Source organism: Chionomys nivalis, chromosome 2 (assembly GCF_950005125.1).
Source record: "Chionomys nivalis chromosome 2, mChiNiv1.1, whole genome shotgun sequence".
In the NCBI taxonomy this organism is placed as follows: domain Eukaryota; kingdom Metazoa; phylum Chordata; class Mammalia; order Rodentia; family Cricetidae; genus Chionomys; species Chionomys nivalis.
Genome location: NC_080087.1, coordinates 54,387,229 through 54,407,110, shown reverse-complemented (window position 1 = coordinate 54,407,110; position 19,882 = coordinate 54,387,229). Strand labels below are relative to the sequence as shown.

The 19,882-nt window shown below is 47.0% G+C and overlaps 1 protein-coding gene across 1 annotated transcript in view; it reads right to left on the bottom strand.

The window, feature by feature from the left end:
* Fyn (FYN proto-oncogene, Src family tyrosine kinase) overlaps nucleotides 1-17,181 on the bottom strand; it is a 197,593-nt gene extending 180,412 nt beyond the window's left edge. The window contains exon 1 of the mRNA XM_057794755.1: nucleotides 16,749-17,181. The gene's annotated coding sequence lies outside the window, so the exon portion shown is untranslated. The remainder of the gene's footprint in view (nucleotides 1-16,748) is intronic.
* Nucleotides 17,182-19,882: the final 2,701 nt, after the last annotated feature.

Here is a 19,882-nt window from a genome sequence, read left to right as displayed (position 1 = left end):
ACTCATACGTTAGTTACACTGATGAAGAAAGCAACACGTGTGTATCAGAAGACAGCCGGTCTATGTTCTGTCATGGAAGACACTGAGGAAAAGGACGTGGCCGGGACCGACTTTAAAAGCTCACTCTGCTCTTGGAGAAGTAAGACTGGATAAGAGAGAAGGAAAAGTCAGGAGAATAGATCTGTGGGGACAGTGCACAGTCAGTGACCGCGGAAGACAAAAGCAGGCGACCATCACTCGGGGTAACCATCTACCCAAGCTCTTTCACGCCAAACCCCACCTGTTGCGGTGAGTGTCACTGAAGCCACCGGGCCTGGGCTTTGTCATCTGACTGTGCTCATGGTGTTCTGATACAGAGCTGCCCACCAGTGAGACAAAGGGCGCAGTAAAGGAAACGTTACTCCAACGGTGGCAATCCACCTCGCTCCTACTCTTTCCAATCATGTCACGGGCAGTACGTTTCTTTCAGTGACAACATGCGGGCTGTTCACCACGGGCTCACAAAAGTCTCTTGGCCAAGAGAAGTTCAGTCTTGACTGGCAGTGACACAAGGATTCCAGACCGCTGCTCCTATCAGGGGCTGCCACTGGGTCGCACCCATGCTGAGCCTGGGACGCACAGAAGAACCCTAGCTAGAGGAATTCCGAGGAGACAGCTGGACACTCAGTATCTGCAGGAAACAGATCCACTGCAGAGTTTTAAGAACTGGCCTCTCTCCTTCCAGCTCTCCTGCCATTTACTGAATGCGTATGTTCTTTATAATCTTCCAGGATCTCCTCTGCCGCACTGAGGCAAAAGAACATGCAAGCTTAACTTTTTAAATTGAAGCACTGCATTTCTGACTTTCTTTTTTCATGCTGGCAAACTCTACTGCTGAGCTACACACCCATCCCCAAGTCTTGTTTTCCAAGAAAGTTGAAAATACATGTGATTTAGCACGAAATGTGTGTTGATATTTTCTATCCACCATGGAGCTGCAGTGTTAACATCCCTAACTAAAGTTAGTCACACATCACCCATCAGCTACAGAAGCGTCACTCGTGACTTCAGACACCAGCAGCTTCACCCATGTACCTGCAGGAGATCAACTATCCTAACACTGTGGTAAACACTGTCCTCTTAAAGCAAATGACCTGTTCTAAACTGGTTCTGCTTATGTCGAGCTTCTGTGTTTTTCTGTGTGTACGTGTGTGTGATGTGAAGTGAAAGCTTTTGAATGTGTTACCTTTCTGAGAAGAAGGAAGGCCTTCATCAACAGTTAAGGGATTCCAGGTTTATGCTACTATTCTCGTGCATTTTAAAGATGGAATAATGGGAGTTCCCATCTATTTCATGGGGTCAGAATAAACCTGGAAGTTTCACCTGTCACAGGTGAGCTGTCTGTCGTTGTTAATGCTGCTGTAAAGGTAACAAGTTCTACACAGTGTCAGGGGCCGGTGGCAGCCCGGATCATAAATTATGACCGTGCCTCCATGCCTGTCAAGAGAGATAGTTTATGTTGGGGTCCGGTCCAGAGAAGTAATTTATGGTCTGAGCTGCCACCGGCACCCGACAACACAGGAGATGAAATGACCTCTTGCAGCAATGACAGAAGTTTAAATTATGTGGTGTTGAAAACCATGGTCTTGCTTTTCAAACCATTATGGATCACTAAGTTACTTAAATTTCAGTTATGACATGCCTAATTCATACCTGCATGTTCAAGCAAGTGGCTAAATTCTAAATACAAAAGGAAATGAGGTTATAGAAATTGACAGCTCAAATATATACTCCCATTTAGAAAAGTTGATTGACAATTTTTTGTTGTTGTTGAATGCCAAAGACACTTCCCAGGAGCACACACTTTCTCTTTTGCCTCAGCTGCGTGGCACACATATGAGAAGCCTCACTGACTCTACATGGTGCACCGTAACACTGTGATTGACAAGCCCTCTCAAGTTGAGTGTATTTTGCTCCAACAGTTGGAAATCTCTGAAGAAAGCAGTGAACAGAGCATCAAATGGCTTCAGCTCAAGGCTGAGCTGACTGTAGTCATAACGAGAGTGAGGCAAATGTACAGAAGATGATGAAGCCTGTCCCAGTGACAGCAAGGGAGGAAACTGAGCACACGAGCCGAGGAGAACTTGAAGAGCCTCCAAGACTCAGCTCTGAGACTGTACCGTGCTATCTGGGACTATCTTGCTGTGAGACGAGCTTTTGACAGAGCTCCTGAGCTCCTGCTTTTAACGAGATACAGTTTATGCTCTGCACTAGAGACCAAGGTCCTCTATCACCTAAGACAAAGCATTCAGAAGGGCCACAGAATAACTTAGCTCGCTACATTGTGTATTGTAGGTATCTGTGGGAGGTAGCAATTCCAAAATGAGGAGAAAAGACCTGTAAAACTATTGGGCAAAAATACGTTTGCACACTTCATTATGGGGGAAAAATGTTTGGGAAGAGCCTCCCTTTAATAGAATTTGCTCTGAGCACATGCGGGAAATGCACCTGCAGAGAGTCAATTTCGCAAGTAGAAATACTGGGGTGTACACATACATAAGTCTACTCACAGGTGCCTACTTCAAGGTCTAATCAAAAGTCTAATTCTGGAAGGATTGCAATAACTTCAGGAGAAAATTAGAAACAACTTGTTCTTCATTTAAAAAGACACTGGTGAGGTGAGTCCTGAGAACTGACTGGACTGGGGAGCAGAAAACGCCACTCTACATTGCTGCTAAGTCACAGGAACTGCTTCTCCAGTGTGTATGGATGCATGCTCGTAAGCTTTAAATGAAACTATCTCACAAATGCAACTTTTTAACTTGCCAACACACACACACACACACACACACACACGGTTCTGGAGTTGTATTTAGTGACTCTTTTCAACCACAGCACCCCATCTCTAGCTCTCCTGGTTCTTCCTGACAGACGAGGGAGAACAGGAGACGGATTTATGGCCTGAGATTAGCTCCAAGTGCTACAGGGATTTTCTGGCAGGATAATCCACGAGCCAGCGCTGTCCCGTCAGGCAGCTCCCACCACCCCTCCGAGCGGCACGTGCTTTTAAAACAGGCCTAGAGATTTCCCTGCAAACATTGCTAGGTATTTCAGAACACACAGGTTCTCAACCATATCATCCTAAACGCAGCAGCGTCCTCGTATGGATGCCAGTGAGGAGGGAAATGTAATTAAGAAGAGTTTTTCTCCCTCTCATCTGAGTGTTCTGGAAAGTACTTATGAATTAGACTTGGAAATGAAGCCCTGCATAACGGATGCTTTATTTAGTACATGGGGATTGAATAAAAATGAAGGGCATCTCCCTGGTGTTTAGGGACATCATTTCTAGCACTTTCCCCATTTCTTTTTAAAATACTGAACTAGAGGAACACATAGTAAAATTTCTCCTCCAACGTCCAACATCAGGGCAAATCTGAGAAAGGCTTGAACTTCTAAGTACATTTCCCTGACCTCAGCTCCCTCCTTCCACAGCACTGATAAGAACCCTCAGCATCTCAGCCTGGAGAGCCAACCCCTCACTGCACTCTGTGGTTCCGAGCTTACAGCTCTAGCCTTAAGGGCAGAACATCTCCAGTCTCGCTCTGAGTAAGCCTGACACGGGTATCCTGAGCCATGACTTCCTCAGAGGCGTGTTCTTTAAGCGGGAATTCCTTGCCCTACCTCAAAGTAAAAATAGAGCCTAACTGCTCCGGCTTGCGGTAAACACTCAACCATGTATTTTAAAATATGCTGCCTTATTTCTCAAAGGTTGGATTCAACTTAATTATTAACATTACATTTCTGCTTTATGACGGAAAAATATAATCTTGTTACAGTCTCTTAGGAGTTAAGACTTTGGTTGCTATGGGCAATTAGTCAATTAAACTCACCTCTCAACGCCACTCCTTCCTTTCCCCTCTTCCCTCCTGGAAAAGATGACAGACCACGGCAGTGATGAGGAGGGGGTTTGGTACAAGTGCTGATGGCCCCATGCGGTATTTCTTCCTTCTGTCTTTGGGTGTGGTCTACTGACCACTGGTCAACTTCTCACTAGAGCCTGGCAATATCTGCGGCCACGAGCTCAGCCAGCCTCTAGGGGTGAGACCAAAATGCTTCCTTCTCCCAACCCTCCACTCAGGCCCCAGAATTCTCAGCAACTCCACACCCACTCAGAAAGTAAGTAGGACTGACTCTCAGGATTCTCCCTATGTCATGGGGAACTGGGGAACTGGGGGACATGGGGAACTGTGAGGGGACATGCTCCATGCCTGGTTCAGCCTAAATGTGTCCATGGCAGGCACACTTCAAGGTGGTTTCTTCCCCAGAGTTCTACAGGGTAACAGCGCTCACATGTTTGTTCCTCTGCCTGTAGGGGTCATTCCACTCTTCTGGAGCTACAGTATCTGAATGACCCCTTAGATGAATCTGAGGAAGGGGCATTGGGTCTCAATGACCATCCATCCCTTAAGTCGACTTCTCTGAGTCTCTGTAACTCCTCTCGCTAATCCAGGCGAAGATTTCTCCTTTCCACCTGGAGGGGGACTGTCCTGCAACCTCCCTTCACGAGTTTCTCATGAGCATGCCTGGCCTTCAGAGGTTTGGTTCCCGGGACCCACAGTTATTTTCCTTCTTACAAAGTCTGCCTCTTAAATGGAGACAGGCTAACTCTGGTCCCTGAAACATACTTGAATGGCCTGCTTGAACATCAACAGCTAAGCAAAGCACTCTTGTTCTTGGCTATGCACTCTCTCCCCTTAAATTAAAAGGATCCTTAGCCGTCCATGGGGGAAGAGTCCCAAGGCAGCAGGAATCGGTAGAAATAGAAAGAAAACTGAGCATCAGTTAAAAATATGATTCCCGCTAAACCAGCTGCTCATGTTACAACATCTCCAGGGGTCCAGAACACTCATTAAGGATAAAAGCAACACATGTATATATCCTCCTTTCAAAACATTTATAAACATCTGATCCAGGGGCAAGAAGGACCAACGGCTTTTCCACTCTCATGTTCTCTGCATCTGGTAGCCTTACTCTGTACCAGGACCAATGGCTTTCCACTCTCATGTTCTCTGCATCTGGTAGCCTTACTCTCTACCAGGACCAATGGCTTTCCACTCTCATGTTCTCTGTGTCTGGTAGCCTTACTCTGTACCACGACCAATGGCTTTCCACTCTCATGTTCTCTGTGTCTGGTAGCCTTACTCTGTACCACGACCAATGGCTTTCCACTCTCATGTTCTCTGTGTCTGGTAGCCTTACTCTGTACCAGGTTTCTACTGCTGAGGAGAATTCATTGAACACAGAGTCACCCTTGCATCAGCATTTAGCTGGAACCGTCCACATCCCTGGCTTTCCTTATCTGAGAGACTCTTCACCTTTTCTCTTCCAACATACCTACTGGGCTAACTCCTCAGAGATCAGGCTCATCCTTATTATTCCCAATTCAAGCCTAGAACCCACCCTGAGCTCTACTTTCAGCTGGTTCGACGGATGCTTTCTTTAGTTTCTTAGAACACCCTGCCCGCTTAACTAGTCAAGTCAGTACTGAATCCTAGGTCAACACTAAGCCAGCTTTCCCATTCATGCAAAGTCACAGAACTGCTCTGAGAGGAACCAAGTTCCAATGGAGTGCCAATCTAGATTCTTCTGGTCCATCTAGTCACAAGCTGAGCGCTCTTTGAACCTTTCCTAGGCTTCCCAAACCCTCTTCTATCCATTCCTCCACCTCTTCCTGCCTCGCCAACAGCCCCCTCATTAAAGAGAACAGGCATCGGGAGCCCATACGGAGGCTTGGGAAGAGCAGACTGTCTTCCCTCTCAGGTCTGAGAAAGAACTGTTGCAGGAACAGGGCCAAGGTGTTTCACCCGGTGAAAAGACAACTTCCGTCCCAGTGGGAGAGATGAGGAACAGGCAAGGCAGACAGAGACTTCCGTGTGCTGGACTTTTCTCCGTGGTGCAGTCTGAGTGGGAGGCACTGTCGGGTAAGGAGTGGAACTGCAGTCTTACGAGCATCAAGTTCTCTGGAACACACTTGGAAGACAAGAGCTGCAAGCTCTCCGTTTCCAGGGTAGACTGGAACGGGCAGATCGGAACGGATAGACTAACGGACAGACTGGAATGGAGAGATTAATGAACAGACTTGGCTAGATAGATTAAAATGCTACCAACACCTTACAAAGCAGCTGGCTGAGAGTTCTTAGATTCTTCCCAGGCACCCCTCACTGGCTTCCACAGAGGAACTCAGCCTCCAAAGGAACTATCTCCAACTCCAGCCACCCAAAAACAAGAGTAGGTTCACTAGTGGTAAACTAGTGAGAAATCTTCCGTCTACTGTACTTAGAACAGGGCGAGGTGTGGCCCATTCTCTTTGCTTCTACCCCAGGGTAAGAAAAGGATCATAGAATTTTCACCCAAGAAGATGGAACACAGAATTCAAACTATCACCTAAAAACAGAATGTGAATTCTGAGGATCCAGGGGCAAAAGGATTATCTGAGGTACTGCCCACACGAGGGAAGTTTTCTTAAGACACATCTCCATCAAGAAGCATTACTGAAAACATGCAAGAACACTGTCACCAGCAAGCACATACGTGCACAGCTTGCTGTAGTTGTATACAGTCATTTAGACCGGTGCTACTAAAATTGACAGTATTGACAATGGCATGCACAGAAGTGGCTGAGGATGAACAAACTGGGTAAATAAATCAAGCGGGGACATTATACGCCAACAAAGGGTGAAGTCCATCTTGTCAGAGCAGTGCGTGACCACCTACACGTCAGCCAGGGGACAGGAAATGTTTAGATCCTAGACTGCGTACTGAAAGCAAGCAAAACACCCCACTTCCATGTCCCAAAGACCACAAGAGCATTCCGAGCAGCAGTGAACACCGGGCACGCTCCCTTTCGCTTTTGCAGCTACCCTAAAACCAGAGAAAAGGTTCTACTTTTTACCCCCCAGGCACATGAAATCAGCACTCAGGTGAGGGCTGGCTAGGGGAAGCCATTAATGAGGAACCCAGGCTCAGCTCACAGGTGGTTCAGAGGGCTTCTAAGGAACGCCTGACAAACACCGCCCATTGTGCAGTTGTGTCTTTTGTTACAAAAATGACTAGATTGGTCCCTCCTGTCACCATGGAAAACAGTTTATAAAAAGCTCATTTCCTACCATTCCTTTGAAAGACATACAAAAAAGAAAAAGGAAAAAAAGAAAAAGGCTGAAGCTGAGCTACAGCGTCAGAACCTTACTTTGTAGGACCTTAAATCTGGTAAAAAACCCTCCTCCCCTGAAGAAGGGATTCTTCAGGTGAAGCCACGTGGAGAAGGCACCCCCACAGACAAAGCTGCCTTCCATAATCCAGTGTGAAGTCCGGGAATGGGCAGGTCCGCAGTGGGGAGGCTGCAGGGCACAACACGTGTACCCAGGCAGCCCCTTCTCTTCCGCTGCTCACGATGATAGCTTCCAGCCTCCTCCAGCTGTGGGACCATTATGCCTATTCTCCCTGGTCTCGTGTGTCACTCTGCAGTGTGGTGTCCTCTCCCCTGTGTGTTACCTCTCCTCTGCCTCTGCAAACTATGCTGATGAGAACCTAACAGCAGAGGGGAAAGACCTAACCACATTCCTGACCACCTGAAATCTTCAACAAAAAGCTCAAACTTCTGAGCAGAGTTCTTTAAACACATGCCGTTCTCAAGGTACGGTAGGTCATGAGCAGTCTAGGACCAACCGCTACACCTACTCCAGAGTCAGTAGGGAACGCCCGGAAGCTCAACAATCAGGAAGATGCCGGTCTAATAACATGGTATCCAGGAGACCAGCTTCACCCCAGACCTTGCTTGAGGCTCTTGGAGAGAAGCATCTACTGAACTTCTACTCATGAGGGACACCACTATAAGTTGTAAATGGACAGAGCAAAAGATAGAACAGTCAACAACTATATGCAGGCACAAAAAGGACCAATAATTTCTTGGAAAGACAGGAGTCCCACGTAAGGACTTCAGGAAATTGAAGAGCTGGTCTTAGCTAAATGAGCAGTTGTTACCTTGCGGAGGACAGAAAACTCTTTGAACCTTCGCTCTTTCACGTCAGATTCAAACTAGTAACACCAGACATCACGTATTAGGAGGCAACCGAGAGATACAAAAGGCTAATGTAAGAAAACAAAGAGATTGGACTCCAGCTGGGCCTTGACAAATGGGAAGGATTCCAAGGGAAACGGAAGACTAGGGGTCTGGGAAAGGGGACTAACGGCAAGAACACATGATCCGTCTGTCCGTGTTGAAGATGTAGCAGGTGGACAGACATCTCGGCTAAGGAGTGAGGTGAGCCGGGTTTAACTTTAGGGGAATGCATGAGACCATGGAGGCTTCAGTTTAACTTTAGGGGAATGTATGAGACCATGGAGGCTTCAGTTTAACTTTAGAGGAATGCATGAGACCATGGAGGCTTTGAAGGCCGTGCTCAGGAATCTGGGTTTTTGCCTCCTACTCAGTGGGCTGTTAGCACGTGGGAGGAAACAGCATTAACACTGGCTCTCGCTGACAAGGACAAACGCCTAGCTACTAATCCAGAAGCAAACGATCTTTGCAAGCCAGAGTCAGAAGGATACATATTCCAAGGAGGAGGACCAGACCAAGGTGGACAATGAACTGGCTCAGAGCAACACTGTCAGGGAGGAGATGACGATAAGTGGTAAGAATTGCAAAATGTTTCCTGATAAGCTCCGGAGCCCACATCTGAGAACAGTAAGATGCTGGGTTTGCATTTCTCGGTGAGAAAATAAACTAGACCAAAGTGACACCCTCCAAACTGAGAGAATAACCAGAGAGACTGTGAACAGAAACCAGCACTTCTTAAAACATTCTTATGTTACTCATGTGCTGAAATTAAAATAAAATTAAAACAAAAAAATTAAATTTTACTTGTGTCAGTATTTGAAACGGTATGACTTTTAACAGGTGTGGAAATGAAGGAACTTCCTGATGGGCTGAGATTAAACTGGACAGGCTGTCACAGACATACAGACCCAATCACTTTTCCTGGGGTTAAAAGGAGGACTGGGGAAAGTTTCCTGGACGTTGTGAGAAAGGAGAACTGGCTTGTTTTAAATGCTCCGTTAGAGCCCTACTTTTCAATATAAAGCAGATGGAACTTACACAACTTCTAAAAACCTGCTATTTTGGGGTGCCTCAAAGATGGAAGCTCAAAACAAAATACAGAGTCAGAATTCACTAGCTAAAATCCCACAAGCGCATTCAAAGGGAGCAGAGACTTAGAAACCTCCAGAAGGCCAAGAGGTCTTCTTGTGGCAGAGGCCAAGGCTCCCCAACTCTGGCTGGGGTAGGGGTCATTTCCAACAATTCCTACAGCTGCTGCCACACTGCACTCCTGTACTCCGTGCCTTCTAGAAGCTCCTCCTCCTCCTCTATTCCCGTGTCTCCTCCGGGCTACAGAGATTTCAAAGGGCTCTAGCCTGGCTGTCCTGTTGAAATCAGAAAGTGGCCTGGGAGCAGGCCTTCCAGCAGGGCCCCCGGTACTCTGCAATCGCTGACACAGTGTTCTTGTTTGGTTTAGTTACCTGTCTGCTGTTCTGGATGGATGGAAGGATGAAAGGACTCATGTTCAATACAGTAGCTGTGTATGGCCTGGCAGCTGCTGGGTACAGACTCTCCCGTAGGGATCACCATCTCTTTTGAGAGGGGACAAGAGCAAAAGAAAACACAGACACCAGAGCCAGACCACCTGGGTTCAGATCCCCAGCGCTGCCACTTTTTAGCCTTGACAAAAATCACATAACCACTCTGCTTTGGTTTTCTTGACAAGTGGGGCTAATCATGTCATGGAATAGAATAGCGCTGTATGCTACCCTGGCTAAGCACCCCATATAGCCGTGACTTGCCAAGGGCTTACGTGTCGCTGTAAAAGTCCAGTACTTCCTGTCTCCCACCCATCTGACTCCCTCTGCTACATATAAGTCAGGCTACAATGAGGGTGGCAAGCCAGCTCTGAGGTGAGGGAGGGGTGAAGGGGGCTTCTCAGAGGAGAGTGCTCAGTGGCTACATCGGGGGTGAAGTTTTCACACTGGGGTAGAGGTGCCTGGCTGCTCCTTTTGCAGAGCAAAGGCAAAGAGGCGAAGTCTAAACAGCCTTCAGAAGAGGAAGCACCCAGGCCCGGCCTCACTAGCTATTAGCTGTGTGACACACACGCACAGGTGACCTCACAGCTTTGAGCCTCGGTCTCCCTGTGTGACTAATGCAGACAATAACATTGTCCCTGTCACACGGAGTTGTTGTGATTTAAAAAAAAAAAAAAGACTGTATGTAGAATGGCAAGCACATCATAAAAGGCTGGTGTTATCTGGCCAGCACATTCGGACAAGAATGAGAAGCTGTGGTAAGCTGTGCATATTATTTATCACCAACATTTTTTGATACAGGACCAAAACATGTTAATTCTCAGGAAAAAAGTTTTGGAACAGGAATAAGCGATGAGCTAAGCCTTTCTGATACTATAATTTTTCTTTCACAAAGGTTTACAGGCAATAGGTGCCCAACATCTGCTTTCCCAAGACAGCACGGTGTTGCTTGAGAGGGTGGGCATACTAATGCAGAATGGGATCTGTACTTCCTAAATGCACCCCAGGAGAACAAGGTGGCCTCCCATCCCAAGGGAGGTGCAGAGCAGGCCCTGTGGAAGCAGCTGGAGACCAACAGAAGCGTTCTCATCCAAATGTCACAACTCCAAGTCCAGCAAACACTGTTAAAGTTTCATGAGTCAGTAAGCATTATCTTTTCTTCCCACGTTTTTATTAGGCCATAAATCCAGTTCAATTTACATCCTTCTAGGATTACTGTGTCCTAATCAAGTCCAGAGTGTCACTTATCCCTAAGCTGTCTATACCGCATGTCACCCAAGCCCATTGAGATAATGTTATTGAGGCTACTTAGGTTGTTTTAAGAGCTAAAAATTAGATTTGCTTGACTACAAAACTCTCGAAGATGATCATATTTCTCTAAATAACTCAAGTCTTTTTTTTCCCCTTTTCAGAAATCAAATGCATGGTTTTTCCTACTTTGTAGTTTCTTTTTCCTTTGCAGAATCAGGATACATTCTTAAGTCCAACTAAAGGGACTGAAGCGTAAATAGGTTACAGTTCTGCCTGTCTGATGGAAACAAAGAAACCCTTTACAGGGCTGACTCCTGAATGCCTTTATGTTTCTGTTCTCAGGGATAAAGAAGCCGCTACATTTCTAAAAAAAAAAAAAAAAAAAAAAAAAGACTAAAAATGCTGCTTCAACCAAACCACACCACATAAGCAAATACCTTTCCTAAGGTTTCTTGGTCTTCCATTATCTCTTTCTAAACACTTAAATTTTCCTAATGTACACACAATATATTTTCAATGAACACGCACACACAAACATGGTGTGGCTCAAGATCATGGGCATACATAGTATGACCTCTGCTTTCTAAATGCTTGTGTGTGCACTTGCATGTGCGTATGTGCATATACACATAGTATAGATTATAAGTAAGCACACAGCTTACTGATATGTGGGGTGTGATTTAAGAGCTTTACATTGGTCAGTTCACTCAGTCTCCATTTCAAGCAGTGTTTCTCAACCTGTGGGTAGCGACCCATAGTGGGGTTCAAACGACCCTTTCACAGGGTCACCTTTAGTCTCAGCATTCAGGAGGCAGAGGCAGGAGGACCTCTGTGCATGAGGTGAGCCTGGTCTCTCTCCAAAGTGAGTTCCTGGACAGCCAGGAAACACAGAGGAACACTCTTTCAAAAAACAAACAAACAACACACCAAGAAAAAAAGTCATCAGAAAACACAGATATTTACATTATGATTCAGAGGAGTAACAAAATTACAGTTATAAAGTAGCAATGAAATTTATGGTTGCGGGGTCATCACAACATGAGGAACTGTACTAAAGACTTGCAGCATGAGGAAGGTTGAGAAGCACTAATTTAGAAGAAATGGGAGCAGAGAAGGCTCAGAGGTTAAGAATGTATAACGATCTTGGAGAGGACCCTAGCTCAGCTCCTTCAACTCATACAAGGCAACTCGCAGCTGTCTGTATTTCCAGCTCAGGGGCTCTGACACCTGTACTCATGTGCATCCACCAGCCACCCCCATCCCACATATTTTTTTAAAAAAGAGAGACAAAGAAATGGAATTAAAGATCAGGTCACATATCTGGGATGACCAAACCTGGACCCCACCTCAGCTCCACGCTCTCTACCCCACCCCTCCCCTGAACTGGGGACTTTGGCTCTTGGGATGGGTTACCAATTCTCTCTGGATTTCATTTTGCCTCAGGTGAAATTAGCATGTTGAACTCTATGTTGCTCCATGACCTGCAACCCTGAGAAACTCTACAAGTGATTCTCTGTGCTGGCGTTCCTGACTGCGCACTTGTCTGTGGTGAGGTGAGGCAGATGCCAAGGCTGCTACCACTCTCCTGGTCATGTTCCCAAACTTCCCGTGCTAAATCCACTGGCACTTTCATCCTGTCTCTGGTCAGCTCTCTGGCTCCAGCTACTACTACCCACCTGAGCCCTGGCCTGCCCCATATCTGGGATAGCCTCTACTGAGGGCCTGCACCCTATTTCTATGGCAGGGCTCGCCTTGGCCACATCTATTCTTTCTACTGGCATATTCTTCCTCAAGGGGTATATTACATGGCTTCAAGTATTTTGCAATTTGCTACTAGCAGACTGACTTTTGAATCTTAGTCCTCTTCCCTAGTTTCAGACCCTCCCATTCAGTCGCCTGCACAGAAGTTCTAACTGGCCACAATGAAGCTACCACCCTGCTGCCTTACCGGTCTCCACCTCGTTTCAGGGATGTCTCTGCTCTGTCTCAATCTTTCTCAGTCTGTCTCAACAAACTCATATCCTTTCAGACTTGCATTTGCTGTTCTCAGATTCCACAAACAATTCTGCTGGGATGGCTCTTGTCTCTCTCAGGTCATGCTCCACACTACAACCAAGTTATGTTAAAATACAATGTGGCCCATGCCACATCTCTACTTGGGACTCTCACGGCACTTGACATGGGTATGTGAAGAAACCCTTTTCAATTTTTCCTTCAGCTCTGTCTTATCCCTCTGTCCATCTCTCCACTGCCCCCACCTAGTCATGAACTAGCTGCATCATCCTAAACAGTTTGTGTAGTCACTTTGGGGCACTTTTTTTTCTGGTACAGTGAATTGCAAAAAAAAAAAAAACCAAAAAACCTCAGCTAAGCAATCCTCATTCTCATATGTCTCCTCCTTCACCTAGCGTGGCATAGGGAAAGAATACTGTAGTCACACTAATTGAGCCTGATCCTGACTTCTCTTGGAATTTGATTTTAGATTAGTTACTCAAGAATTACTGAAATGTGTAATTTTCCATCTATAAAATGGTGATTATCAGAGGCATGGGCTCATATCATTATTGCTCAGAGTTGAGCTTAAGTGGAACATGACACACAGTAAATGCCTGATAAATGTTAACATTGTTTATTACTGTCCTCTCCTCTAGTAGGCTGTGGGCTTCTGAGGAACTAGGACTCGGCAAGTATTCATTGCCAATGCCCTATCTTGCACAAAACAACATAATGAGCCAGTGTTTGCAGAAAAGATAAATACAAGAAAATGGCCATTGCAAAAATAAAAATATATTATCAACTGTGATAACTGATATAGACAACTCCTACCACAATGCTGAGGCCTGTGGAGACTGGGAACCTTCTGGAAACTAGCAGTCCTCCACTCCAGCTCCCAAAGCACACTTAGCTTCCACACAATGTGCTGGATGCAAAGACCCAGGACAGCTGGTGATGAAGTCTCACCTGTCCTACATGTTGACGGAGAAAAGGGGAAGTTCAGTTCCTAACTAAAAGAGGAACCATCATGAAAGAAAGCTGGATCAATGAATAAACAGGAATATGAGTTCAGTCTTTAGTAACCTAAGCAAACAGACAGACAATGCTCGCTCCCTCGTCCATGCTGCCCAGTCCCCATGTGCCAATTTCTTACTTTTCTTAATTACTTAAGGAAAATAAGTTAAACGGAACCATGATTTGTAAGGATCCTCCCTGGACTCTTTGGAGTCTACGGAACTGCCAAATAGAAACTAGGCCAAGATAGGTGCTTCTGAGGCAAAAGACCACATCAAAGTCCACAGAGCAGCATCAAATAATGGAATGGCAAGAGACTGCCTATATCCAGACCAAAGCATGTTAAAGGGAGATGCACCCTCCGCACCAATCTATCAGCTGAAACAGGTGACGAGGGAAAACCATGGCACAGGGGAAGAGAGGGACCCAGAGTCTCTCACTGCATAGGAAAAAGCCATCTACTGAACACAAACACCTACTGGGGACTTTCACATGAGCAAGAATATCTTTTATTTTGTAACGCTCTATGTTTTCAGGCCTATTAAAGCTGCTAGCATGTACCTACTTAAAACACATGTTAGGTACCTATCACTGACCTAATTCACATTCGCTGCTCACTAAATGAAGTCACCAAGTAACACCAGCTAAAGTATAACTTGAGAGCAAAACAAGACAAGCCAGATTAGGTTCTCTTCTCAAGGCGCTCCTGGCCAGTTCATGACCGACACAGAAGACAAACAATATCTGATGACAACGTTGGAAGACAAATTTGGAGACCTGGTGGTCTGTTTGGAGCAGAGGAGTTGTGAGAGAGAAGGATTCGGAAGAGAGATGACATTTTTGCTGGGCCTGGAGGGTATCAACTTCAAACTGATGGGGTTGGAGGCTCCAGACCCCGGGAAAGTAGGGCGCACTCATTCCTGTTCAACCTTATCATTAGTGAGTTCCTCTAACTTGGGCAGCACAGTGTGCGTTTACTGCGTACCAACTTTCCTTCCTGGGTCTGATATCCCAACAAATCAGCCTTTGTTTTCAGAGAACATTTAGTATGAACCCTTCTGTCTTTTTTTTTCTTTAATGTAAGAAGTTACACAAGGAACATCAGAGAACAGCAACACAAACTTTTCAGCTAAAACGGCTAAAGAACAGACTTGGGACAGTTTTGTCACTTTCAACAGCCGAGGAGCCACAACCCGGGTCAGCAGTCTGGACATACCAAGCCTGAGATTTACATTAACATTTCCGCCTTCAGAAGAACATGGCAGGTTCTGAATTCAAACATCCACATCCCCTGTTAACTACCTCCTAAGCTTTAGAGTTGAAACCACTTCCTCTGAGATCTGAGTTTCTTCATCTAAAGAACACTTGGTACTCCTGAGGCGGAGACGGGGACACAGAGCACAAAGGATGGAAAAGTATTGTAGTTGCTTTGGTGGTGAATGGAAAGACGTGGGCATTCAAAGTCAACCTTGAAGCCAACAAGTGCTGTCTCCAGTGGTCTTACAAATGCAGCCCAGTGTTATTCTATCCACAGCCCCGGTTACTTGCTGAGCAGACCAGAGCACATTTCAAAAGACTTCAGCAAAGCGGCCTTGCCCTTTAAGGGCTGCCTCAGTCCTGTTAAACAGTTTGATTCTGACTCAGAAACAATTTTTTTCTGATCCTCCATCAATTTATCCTGTCTCAGGTATCAGTACCTATCCCCAAAAAAGGAAGAGGGGGAAAAGGGGGGAGGAGAGAAGGTTTCCTTGAAAGTATATCAACTCCTAAGACAGCTGAGATAATCCCCCTCCCCCTTAAATAGAAAAAACTGCAGTTGCAACCCGAGGGTGAATACAGCAATATGCCTGCACCTGCCGCCCGGGATCTGGGAGCTTTCATTTTTTCGGTAAATGTGGCAGAAAGGACTAAGAGATCAACAGCTTCATCAAAAAGAAATGGAAGGCTCCGGGATGAGAAACAAGAAGCATGGTGCCCTGGGTACTTCTCTATGAACTGAAAGGGCTCTTTGTGTCACACACACACACACACACACACACACACACACACACACAGTGAGCGAGTCTGATTTATTGGAGGAAGGAGGGGCAAAATGGGTGATTTTATTAGCCCTCCTCCCAATGAGTCCCAGCAAACGCCTCCTGGACCCAAGCTTGGTGGCCTCTTTCTAGCCAGTCCCTTCTGCCTGTGGCCTCAGAGATAAGAGAGCCTGGAGGCGACCAAACAAAACCATCCACCGACCTAGGGAAGTAGAGAGGAAATCCAGCGACTGGAGAAGGGAGGAAAACCGAGCTTGACAGAGCAGAAGGGGTGGGGGACAGGGGAAGAGGAGGGAAGGCCAGGCACAGGGGAAAGGGGAAGGGTGGGTGGGTTGTGGCACAGGAAGGGTGAAGGGGAGGGTGGGGGAAGTGCAAGGGAGGTTCCAGAAATAGGCAGGAGGATGCGCTGGGGAAGGCGAGGGCCGCCGAGGGAGGAGGCCGAGAGGTGGAGGAGTGGGGCAGGGGTTGGGTGGGGAGGAAAGCAGCACGGGGCATCAATTATTAAGTGATTACATCATCCCTGACATTAAAACAACACACACAGCCCGGGTCCCCGCCGGGGGCCGCGAAAGGAGGGCGGGGGCGGAGCTGGGCCAACCTCGCCCCCAAGCCAATTCCTATTTTTCACCCGGCGCCAGCCGGTGGCCGAGGAAATGGACCCTGGTGCCCGCGCAGCCTCGGGGCGGCACCCCGCATCCGTGTCCTGCGTCGCGGGGAGCCCGGGCTCGGCGCCCCGGAGGCTGCGCGGCGGGACCGCAGCGGAGGCAGCCCATGCGGGGGCGCTGGGCCGGGCGTCTCCGCAGCATCCCGCGGCTCCGCGCATCCCCGGCCGCTTACCTGTGTGGCGTGGCGCTCGGCTCCAGAGCACATTCACATGGTCTTCTCTCTGCCCTCCTCAGGCGAGGCCCAGGCTGCACCGGCGGCTCCGCGGCTGAGCCCGGGAGCTCGTGGGCCTCGCGAAGCGCCGAGGGGGCGGCGCCGGTGTCCTCGGCCCGGCAGCGCGGTCCCTCCCTGGCTGGCGCGGGCGGTGGCTTTGTGTGCGCCCGGGGAGTCCTCGGAGCGATCCGGCTCTAGGCGGCCTCGCTGTGCTCCTGGCCGGCGGGAGGGCGGGCGGGTCTCGGAGGCCCGGCGCACGGCGACCCCTCCTCCTCTCCGCGGAGCCCCCTCCCCGCCGGCTGCGCTCCTGACAGATGGCGCAACTGCACCGACGCGCCGCCGCCGCCGCGGCTTCTCGCAGCTACTCTCGCTGATGCTCGGGTCGCTCCGGATCCCGAGGAGTGCGAGAGGGGGCGGGACATGCTCCGAGACTGTCAGGTCCCTCTGTCCTATCAAAGGGCCCGTTGGGAGCTGAGGGCCGTAGCCATTGGTGCGCGCGTGGGAGGCGGGACGGCTCTGGGTGGGGCCGCCGAGTGGGTTGAGCGTTACTGTGGTGGCGGGCATCCTGGCATGAGGGCTGTGCAGGGTGTGCGAGAGGATGCGAGGTTGGAGGAGGAGGTGTGTATCTGAAGATCGTGTGGAGTTGGGAGTTGGTGGGGTGAAAGGAGAGAGCAGAGGCTATGAGCTGCTTTCTACTTTGCTAGTAGAAATTGGCACCTGCCATTGCAGCCTAACAGCCATGGGAACCTATTTCTCCAGAGAAATAGCCTCGTCTTTGAGAGTGGGAGAGTGGGAGGATAAAAAGGGAAGGTATCAAGAATGGCGATGGCAAATAAGAGAAGTGAGGAGCAAAGTAGAGAAGTACCATTGCAGAACCTGGGAAAGCTAGACGACCCCGCAAACGCACAGCAAATAACAACAACAGCAACATCCTATTGTATTAGTCTCACTTTCTTGAGTACCCATATATCTTTCTTTTACAGAACAAGTCCGGGGAAAGTCTTGCTGAAATGCAAGGGGCCTGCAACAAAGAAACCCCTAACCACACAGCAGAGAGTGTTTGCACCCTTTTTCCAGATGGTTAGAAGTAGCCATTGCTTGTCTGGCTTCGTGGGACATTTCAAACCTCTGTTGGGCTTCTTGTTTTCACTCGTTGCTGAGCTGAGCTTTTTGCTCAGATTTTCCTTGATGAAATAATGGCCGGGTTGGTATGCAGTTGGGAAAGCCTCGGTCTTTATTTCCGATCCAGCTTTTCTATGGCAGGATGTAACTTCATAAAAAGAAACACGTCGCCTTCCTGATTTTCTTTATAGGTAATTCCTGTTTACCGAAAGCTCTGTTTTAAGACATGTTCAGAATCAGTTTTCCTTGATGATTTTGGCAAGAACCCCCCCCCCAGCAAATCTAATCTTCTAAGAAGTACATTTAAGCGAAGCAGCCTTGACTTTAGAGCTCAAGGTCTTATCTTTCCTACCGACTACTTTCCCCCTCTGTAGTTTAAAAATACCAGTCACTCTTGCTGACTTTTTTCTCTTTTCTGAGGTGCTTCTTCTTTTTCTTTTATTTTCTTTCTTTCTTTCCATCTTTCTTTTTTTTTTTTTTTTGAGAAAGTTGCTACTGTTTAATAAAAGATTCTCACATGATGGATGAGGAGACTGAGGACAAGAGGAGGTGACACTCAGGAATTCCATGTCCAATCTCTTCCTGAAGTCCGAAGCAGATGGCTGAAGTCACCTCATTGTTTATAGTTTCTTTGAGAGGAGTCACTTTTTTGGCATCTGTAACGTAATGGCTTCTCTGTGTAATTAGTGGACAAATGAAAGCCAAAATAGTTAAATGACGAATTAACCAACTCCCAGCAAGACTCCAGTCTTTATTTTTAGTTCTTTACTTAACTCGCTTTATAGCAAAACAAAACAGAAACCCTTCCTAAGTATAGCTTTAGAGGGGTTGGGTCTCCACAGGATTTGCTGAAGTTGTGAACAAGTGACTAAGCCAGGCAAAGATGTCAGGATTATTTCCGCTCTGACCTGCACCCGAAGGTCTTCTCGGTGAACTGGACTTAAAGATCCACAATGGTGTCCCCAGCCTGCCCGAGGCAAGGCATATGTCCCTCTAAAACCTGCAGGTTTGTGTTAGTTTTGTTGTGGTGAGGGTTTTTTTGTTCGCTTGTTTGCTTGCTTGCTTGCTTGCTTGGTTTTTGGAGACAGGATTTCTCTCTGTAACAGCCCTTCCTGTCCTAGAACTCACTCTGTAGACCAGGCTGGCCTCAAAGTCACAGAGATCTGCCTGCTTCTACCTCCCGAGTGCTGGGATTAACAGAGTGCACCACCACTGCCTGGCCAGTTTTGTTTTCTTATTTTCTTAAGGCAGTATCTATTATACGAACTAGAATGGAGACGTTGTTCTAGAATTTCTCTTAGGTTTTCCTACTTGGTTGGTGTTCATTCTATTTCTTTCACCTTAAAGTTCCCTGTTTCTATTCTGGTGTTCTTTTTTGTTTTGTCTAATCTGTTTTTCCTGTTTTGCTTCCAATGTATATTTAGTGTTATTCACTCATGTAGATGGAGACTGCTCATTCATTTCCTGGCCACCCAGACACAAATAATTACACAGAAACTTTATTCATTACAACACTATTTGGCCAATAGTTTAGGCGTCTTTCTAGTTAGCTCTTATATCTTAAATTAACCCATTTCTATTCATCTATGTATCACCACAAGACTGTGGCCTATTGGTAAGGTTCTGACTTCTTTTTCCTTTGGCAGCTACAAGGCATCTCTCTGACTCTGCCTTCATTCTTGCTTTATCTCTGCTTGGATTTCCTGTCTTGCTATATTCTGCCTTGCCATAGGTCAAAACAGTTTCTTTAGTATGTCAACAAAACATATTCATAGCATACAGAGGGGAATCCCCACATCACACTACAGTTTGTCTCATCTTAATTAGATTTTAGTTTTCTTACCTATCAAAAAAAATGATTGCTCCAACTAAAAAACTATATGCAAGGAAGAGCTAGGGAAATGATCGGTGGATAAAGGACTTGCTGTGAGCATAAGAATCCGAGGATGGACCCTGTAAACATATTTTATAAA